General features: G+C 47.5%; 2 protein-coding genes across 3 annotated transcripts in view; one reads left to right on the forward strand and one right to left on the reverse strand.

The window, feature by feature from the left end:
- Positions 1-8,303, forward strand: part of Ufc1 (Ubiquitin-fold modifier conjugating enzyme 1) — a 109,880-nt gene that overhangs the window by 67,449 nt on the left and 34,128 nt on the right. The gene's annotated exons all lie outside the window — the stretch shown is intronic.
- The window catches only part of LOC136842135 (endoribonuclease LACTB2-like), a 63,658-nt gene that overhangs the window by 54,701 nt on the left and 654 nt on the right, over positions 1-8,303 (reverse strand). The gene's annotated exons all lie outside the window — the stretch shown is intronic.

Below are 8,303 nucleotides of genomic sequence, written 5' to 3' on the forward strand. Positions count from 1 at the left end.
AGGGTAGCAGATCAGGAAATACCTGAGCAGTGCCGAATGGCTCGACGTAGGTTGTTCCTTGGCGGAGGAAACGGGTGATCTCGGTGGGTCTGTGGGTTCTTGAACTACCGGACCTGGTTTCTGAAGAACTTTTGTCTAGTCGGAGTTGAAGCGGTACCAACGAAGGGTCTTGGACAACTGAAGAAAACTCACCTGAAATATCAGGAACTGGAAGCTCTTCTTGCGAGGCCACATACTTGCTGGAAGGTGGATGAACCTCAAAGGAAGCGCCCACAGACACTGGATGCTTGGACACTGGGCACCCACTTGCTGTCGGAGCAGACACTGAACACTTCGAAACCATTCCACTCTTAGCGGACACTGGGCGCCCAAATGATGGGTGCTCAGAGATTTGATGTCCAAACACTGGACATGTATACACAGGATCTTCCAATTCGGAATGATAAGACACCGGGCGCCCAAGAACTGGAAACGTGGACAATGAACGTTCATGCGATGGGCGCTCAGACACAGTGCGCTCATACGACACAACACTACCAGACTCTGGATGCTTGGACAGTGTTGCAGAGGACTTCAAGAGATATCCAGCTATAAATGCTGCCACTTAGAGAGAAAGCCTATGCTTGCAAGGAAAGCTGGAAGGTTCCCCAGTCCTGAACACACATGGATGTACTGCCTGAAGAACTGCTCCTTGTGTAGCTGCTACAGGAGGTTGGGTCAAGCAGAACTCTTCTTGATGCCTCGGAAGCAGAGCTATCAGGTCAGGCGAAAGGCGGAGTCTTCCAGCATTTGTCTGTAACTCGGGCTGAGCAATGCTTGTGAACCAGTGAAACAGACAAATACAGAGGGAAAAACTTAGATGTCGATTTTTCCCAAAAAGACAGCATGCCTCACCGTAATGGCCCCTGGGTCTGGTACAAAGGAGAGAGAAACTGCCGACTTTGTTGTGCCAGGAGGCAGCAGAAAGACGGTAGGGATCTCTCAGTCAAGCAGTCTCTTCGTGAACCTTCGTGAATAAAATAGTGAAGCGCATGTTCTGTCCAGATCACTGAAACCCAAGGCCGCCCAGCTTGCCTGCTAATACATCCCCATCAGGAATGCGTCTGGCTAATTGAGCTGTCGAGTGCGCTATAGAACACTCAAGTACCTGCAAATGTCGACAGATGAAACAGGAGGAAAAAACGATTCCCTCGTTTGTTGACGTATGCCACTACTGTGGTTTTGTTGTTCAACGAAACCACTGTCTAAACTCATCCTGAATTCTCGGAAGGCCAAAAGGCTGCCTTGAGTTCAGGATGTTGATGAGAAGGTACTAATCATCTTGGTCACACACCTTCAAGACAAAGTCTTACAGGTGTACGCCTATTCCTCGATCAGTGAATCCAGAAGTAGACACACGATGTGAGGAGAATATGCATGCATATTCGAAGGTTCCTTCAATCAAGTATTAGCCTAACTCTTTCCTCATACATTGAAGAGGAAAGAAGGATGGAGACTGAAGGCAGACCTCCTTCATTCTCCACCTTGGGGAAGCTTCTGCGAGATGACAGGATACCAAGACAATTAGCTCTTGCCGGACTGGCATTTCCCGAATCAGGAGCACAGGAGAGGAAGTGGGATGGAAATTTGATGAAAAGAATTGCTGAGACCTAAGGGAAATAGATACTTCTCCTGAAGGATCCATTCCCAGGTCTCGGCAATGTTGCTGCCAGCTCCAGAGACTCAATAAGTATCATTTCATCCAGGCATCTGCAGTAGGAGAACTTCTGCCCAGTTGATACTTCTTTCTCTCTTCCCTTCTTCCCTCCTCCCTTATGGAAAAGAGGGTGGAAAGAGACATGGTTATGTGCACTTTCCCAGAAGGGTTTTATTTTCTCTTGGAATCAGTCTTAATTGAACCACTACTCTTGCAAGACATCTCTCAATTAAGACTGATTCCAAGAGAAAATAAAACCACAAATTGATTACCAGGCAAATCAAGCAAAACTGAGGGAAAACCTAAGCCACTAAATTGTCCCATTAGTGCTGGAAGGCATCCCCCATCACAGCCGATGGGTCCAGCACTGCTGGACAGAATACTGGGAGTTTCCTGTTGTATCAAGCAGCAAACAGGTCTATGCTCGGAGCTCCCCCATAACCTCAAAAAGCCTCTTTGCTAAGCTGGGGTGCAGTATTCTGTCCCTATTACCTGACTCTGGTGACTAAGCTCATCTGCCACTACGTTCCAAGTACCCAGAATGTAACTGGCACACAGCTTTACCAAGTGGGCCACCGCCCACTTGTGCACCTGCACTGCCAACTGATGCAGGGGGAGGGACACCAGTTCCCCTTGCTTGTTGACATATGCCACTATGACTGTGATGTTGTCAATCATAAACACCACTGATTACTACATTACTCAATCCTGAAACACCTGAAGGGCCAGAGAGCTGCCTTCAATTCCAGGGTGTTGATGTGGAGGTGCTTGTTGTTCTGTTCCCACACACCAACACCAACTTCTCCAGGTGTGCATCCCTCCACTCGTTGGTTGCGTCCAAAAACAGAAGCATCTCCGGAGGCAGTGTCAAGTGGTACTCCTACTTTAAAGGTCCTGTCATCTAACCACCAACTTTGATCCTTCCTTACTTCCTGTGAGAGAGGAACTGAAAATAAATGAGGGTCTCTCACTAGAGACCAGAACTCCTTTAGCCTCCAGTGAAGGGAACAGAGGTGAAGCTGCCCAAGAGGGACCAGCTTTTCCAAAGACAGTGGGTGACTTAGAACGACTTGCCAATGCCAAGCAGGTTGTTCCTGTTGAGACAAACTTCTGAGCTACCTCCCTGAACTTGCTGATGTGAGAGCCTGACAGAAAAACTCTCACTGCTGCCATGTCTATCAGCATGCCTAAGTACTTTACCTTCTGCTTGGGCATGAGATCTGACCTCTCAAAGTTTATCACCACACCAAGGTCATGACAAAAATGAAAGGAGATGAGCACGCCAGGACTAGCCAATCATAGAGATACCTGAAAAGACTTACATGAACACTTGGGGGGCAGCCAAGAATCCAAAACAGTGCCTGGAACTGAAAGACCATCCCTCTTAGGGTAAAGTGGAGGTACTTTGAGAAATCAAATGGATGGGTATTTGAAAATACGTATCCTTTATGTCCACCAAAAGCATGAAGTTGCCCTCACTGGTGGAATCTAACAGTGAGCAAACATTTTACATCTTGAAGAAGAGAGAGAGCGATAACCAGTTTCCAACCACCTGACACCTTCCCCATCAAGATCAGATGTGTAAAAGCCTGGAGTTCAACCGATCGCGACTGCTATTACACCTTTCCGCAGCATTGCATTCACCTCCTCCCAAAAAAGCAAGATACTTCTGCAAGCAAACATATATCTGGAACCATACCAGATTAAAAGTGAGGGGTGGTGGATACTAGAAGGGTAAGAGATATCCTTCCTGCAGAACATCCACTACCAAGGTCTCTGCTCTGTGTTGCTTGACAGGTTTTCCCCCACCATCTGCAGCAAGCAGGAAGGAACACAGTCCCTAGGGTCCTCCTCCCTTCTTCTTGCCCTTGCCTTTCTTTCTAGGATGGGTGGGGCGCTGAAAGCAATGCAACTGCATGCCTGTCGCCATCAGGGTAGAAAAGGGGTGGGTTCCTCTATGAGGGGCAGAGAAAGTCTGGACTTTCTTTGATTCAATGGGGAAGAGCCAACATGACCTAAAGGTTGAGCTGCAGTGCCAAGCAAAGACCAAGAAGTCTTAGATACTGCCTGGTGGACTAGCTTGTCATTGTTCTCAACTCTACGCCTTTCCACTAAGGCCTTCATCTCACTCTGAGGGAAGAGAGAGAAGTAGATCCCAGCACCAGTCCAATTCTGAGAGCCAAAGCTGACTCTGGTCCAACAAAATGAGAGAGACAGGACAAAACAGCATCTCTCCTCTTCAAAACAAAGTTCAACCTCAAGTTGGCTGTCTGGTGGGGAAGGTAGGTGACAGTCCTACCTCCAGACAGCAACAGTCTCTTTAACAAGGCATCCTCTTTGGGACTTCACTGAACAACTAAACTTGAGTTTTGACTTCACTGAAGAACGAAACTTCAGTTTGGAATTTCCTGAAGATTAAAACTTCAGTCGAGGATAAGATCCTGGCCACAGTGACTTCAGTTCCTTCTGCGGACCCCATAAAGACTTGATGGCTGAAAAAAGATTTGCAGCACAGGCCAGTCTTCTTCCTCAAGGTCACTGAAGTGCATTGAAGTGATGTATCATCTTAATGGCCGCAACAAAGTGCCTCTAAAACTCAGGAGTGTTTTGAGTCCTGGGGCACAGGACCCTCAGGTCCCTCCAGTTCCCAGTCTTCCTGAGTTGCTCCCTCTGCAGGTGAGGGACATTCGCCAGAGCCCCTGGCAATCTCTCAACCACTGAAAATGACCTGTCCAGTCCGTGGACTGAACCAGTCAGGTAAACCTCCATGGTAGGGCTGGGATGGGATCAAGAATGGTCCCAGTCTCAAACCTCATGCCTGTCCGGCTACCAGAAACCCCAAAGAGGTGGAGAGGACAGGTTTCGGAATGTTGGCCCTTCCCCAGTCTGGCAGAGATCAAAGTCTTGCCAGGCGAAATGAGACTGTGGGTGGTTGTCAACCTGCAGTGACTACATCTGCAATGGTCGGGAGAGTGGTCCTGTTCATGCAAACATGGGTGGGGCATGTCCCTCGAGCATGCCCCAGTCTTCCAGGAAGCCAGAGCTTCTACAGGAAGGGAAGACTAAATGGAGGGCCTCATGCTAGGTCTGGGCAATCAGGCTGGCTAGGTTTTGCCACTATCCCGGGACCCCTGAGCTGCTCTCTTTGAAGAGTTGGAGGAGGGGAGTGAAAGAGCACCTGCATGTTTACATTTCACCTCTCGCTGGGCCATGCTGGCAGACAGGTCAGCACTGAGAAGGCAACACCTTCGGGCAAATCACTGATGAGACGTGGGGAGATACTGAGTAAGTGGGGGTAATCCTGGAGCCACTGGAGACCATGACTATTGAAGCTGTAACAGTCATAGTAGAAGCAGTGGCAGGCAACACCTTGTTCGACTCCAGATCGTCAAAGAGGGAAAAATCACTGAGCTCACCCGAGATGCCTGGGGGCCACAGCTCCCTGAGATGGAGTTGCTCATCCTCTGCCGCACCTTGAAAGTTGAATTAGAGTGAGGCTCTCCCTTTCATCCCAGGAGAGAGCATCCTCCAGAGGAAAACTATCCCTCAGAACGAAGAGGCCTCAGGTGATATGTGGGACTGGGGTGTCCTCCTCCCTTCAGTGGGAGTTGGCATGGGGTGAACTGCTCCTCTGGAGTAACAATAGGGGAGGGAGGGGAGGGGAGCTTAGCAGGTGGCAGAAAAGTTACAAAGAGAACCTTTGGTGTCACCAGCAGAGTATTACAATCTGATGACACCAAGGAGACCCTCTTCTCTCTCGCCTTCTTCCCAGCAAACCTCACCCACTTTTACTTTTTAGGCGGCCAGAGACGGCACTCTGAACATGGACTATTCTTGTTACACATGTGCCTCATGCAAGAGGCACAGAGAGTGTGAGGGTCCACCTCTACATAGCAGAAGAACCTATTGCAAGACCTGTCCTTCCTGGGCAGTGCCTGAAATTTCATTAGGCAAACAGCAAAAACAATCATACAAATCAAAGAAAAATACTTAAAGAGCATAGCAAAACAAACAGAAAGTCAGGCAAAAAATCTACACAGATTTCCAAACACGACAACAGCCGGAAGCAAAGTGGAGTGCATATTGACAGGTGGGAGGGGTTTCCCCCTACCTATCGACAGTTAACGACCTTGTCTTCAAATCAAACAGCCATTCCAGTTCGCGTCTGCAAACTATACCCCTATGTAAAGAATGAAGATTTGTATTTGTGTAGGAACAAATCATGGTTAATATCCCATGGACTTCTATATGACTGGTCAAAACAAAACTTGACACTACAAATGTTTGATGTGCTCAATTGCAAGTACTAGTGAATGGAATAGTCCATCTCTCATGGGCATGACCACCAACACTGAACGAGAAGGTAGTGGTGGTTCAACCCTTCAAGCTTTGGGAGAAGCATAGGCTAAGTATGGTCACTTGCATTCAAGTGGAAAATATGCCAAACATCAGGTAACCTAAAGCCACAGGAGAGTGGATATAGCACTATTGTGTAAAACACATCCTTGAGTTCCATATCAAGAGGCCCATTATACATGAACCCCCAAGGATGTGCACACACAGGAATACACAGAATGAGAAAGTAGCACTCTGACTCAACCACATATGCACCTAGAGAAGCACAAGCAAAAAGCCACTCCACTAAGTACAGTATACAATGGGATAGTGGGTTGAGCATGTCTCCTACCTGTGAAGACATGGGAAGGCTTGGAGTGGTCGCACACTGTACAAGGAAAGCCTCTGCACCTAGCATGTGTGGGGTAACACTGGCTTTACTAAGTATGGATGACAAGTCTGCTCTGGTATGTTCCCAGGACCTTGTTGTAAGATAAGATTAGTACTGAAGGTACTGGTCAAAATATTGTGAGCTGTGGAAGATCCATATCTGGATTAGAGTTCTAAGCTAAGGTAGACTGACCCACATAACTCCTTACGTTTGGTAACAGCAAAACTGGAAGAATATATACTGGTGAATGGGTACAAGTGCTGTCATGCATGCTCAACTCTGGGGCCTGTGAGGATTGTGCATGCATCAAGCAGGCAGGCAGCACTAGCTCACATTGGTCTATTTCTGGTAAAATGCAGTTGAAAGTGACAGGAGCAGTCCTCATGACCAAAGCTGACTGCCAGGACAAGGTACTAAGTTTGTCCTCTGAGACCTGTCCCAGCCCAGCCATCAGCAGAAGGGTCACACATGGATGGCTTAACTCCCTCTTTCAAGAAGTGCTCATAGGAAGTCCTGCATGACTTCTTGTGGGAGGCCTTCGTGGACTTCTTCCTCTTCCTCTTCCCCAGGGAGGAAGATGAAGAAGATGAGGAAGAGGGCAAGGAAGCACTCAACAATGAAGAGGAGGAGGAGGAGGAGGAGGAAGAAAAGTGCTTTCCTCTTCTTGCCTCCATCCCATGTCTAACTCTCCTCTGGGGGCTTTAGCTGCAGTCAATGACACTGGGCCATCTTCCATGGGTAGGACAACTGCTACAGGAAACCTACCAACTTTGAGCTTCTAGTGGTGCAGCAATAGCAGGCGGAAGCAGCTAAAGTAGTAAGAGAAGGTGTACTGATTCTCCTAACTTTTGAACAAACCCACCTCTCAACCAGGAGAGTACAGGCAGTCCCCGGTTATTGGCAGGGGTTCCATTCCGATGGCATGACAATAAGCAAAATTCGCCAATAACCGAAAATCGCCGATTTTCGGTTATAAGTGCCTCTGTTAGGTATGTATCAGCGCCAACACGCGATTATCAGCGCTGATAAGTGGAAATCAGGATATATTGGCACCGAAAATCGCTGATTTTCATCACTAGGCAAGCACCGAAAAACTGATCGCCAATAACCGGGGACTGCCTGTAGTGTAATTGGGAGAAGAGTATGATGTGCTTTGGTGGTGAGGAGGAAATAGTAGGTAACTCTTCCTACCTACCTTCTCTATTTAAAACTTCTCCACAGCAGCACATTCACCCTGTAATGTATTATTAAACAATGAGGATACACCTAAATGGAGTGCATAAGGTTCACTACTACCACACCTCTGTTAATGACACAAGCCTATTTTTTGTGTAAACAAAATAATCAAAACTGAAATACAAGTTCAACTTAGTAATCAATCTACAGGATGAAAGCATACTCACCAAACAGCAGGTAAAAATTAGTACAGGGTGAAAGCAAGTGACTGTGGGGTATTATCCAACTCGGGTAGTTTGCAGAACAACGGAATACCTCTGCATGGAAGCTCCATCCATTGTCTTCGATGTTTAGTGTTATTGGGGAGGGGGGTCCAGGTCAGGGCATGCATCCTAAGTGAGGTTAGAAAGGTAAGGTCTGGTTAGGTCAGGACATGGCCTCCAAGGAAAGGTTAGGTTTGCTTTCCCCTGAACCTGTCCCGTCGTTCTTAACTCGCCTCTCCAACTCATCCCCTTAACCACCAGTTAACCCACCTTTTACCAAGTTCATCGACAGTTTGCAGCTCATGCTGAAGGAGAAGCCTTGTTCCACGTAAAAGGTTATGCTTTGCATTCTCGAGGAACAAATGTACATTCCTCTACTTTTCTTGGGGTTGAACTAAGTATTAGCTCTGCGTTAGGAATTACCTTGAAAATTGACTTTTCT

Source organism: Macrobrachium rosenbergii, chromosome 9 (genome assembly GCF_040412425.1).
Source record: "Macrobrachium rosenbergii isolate ZJJX-2024 chromosome 9, ASM4041242v1, whole genome shotgun sequence".
NCBI lineage: Eukaryota > Metazoa > Arthropoda > Malacostraca > Decapoda > Palaemonidae > Macrobrachium > Macrobrachium rosenbergii.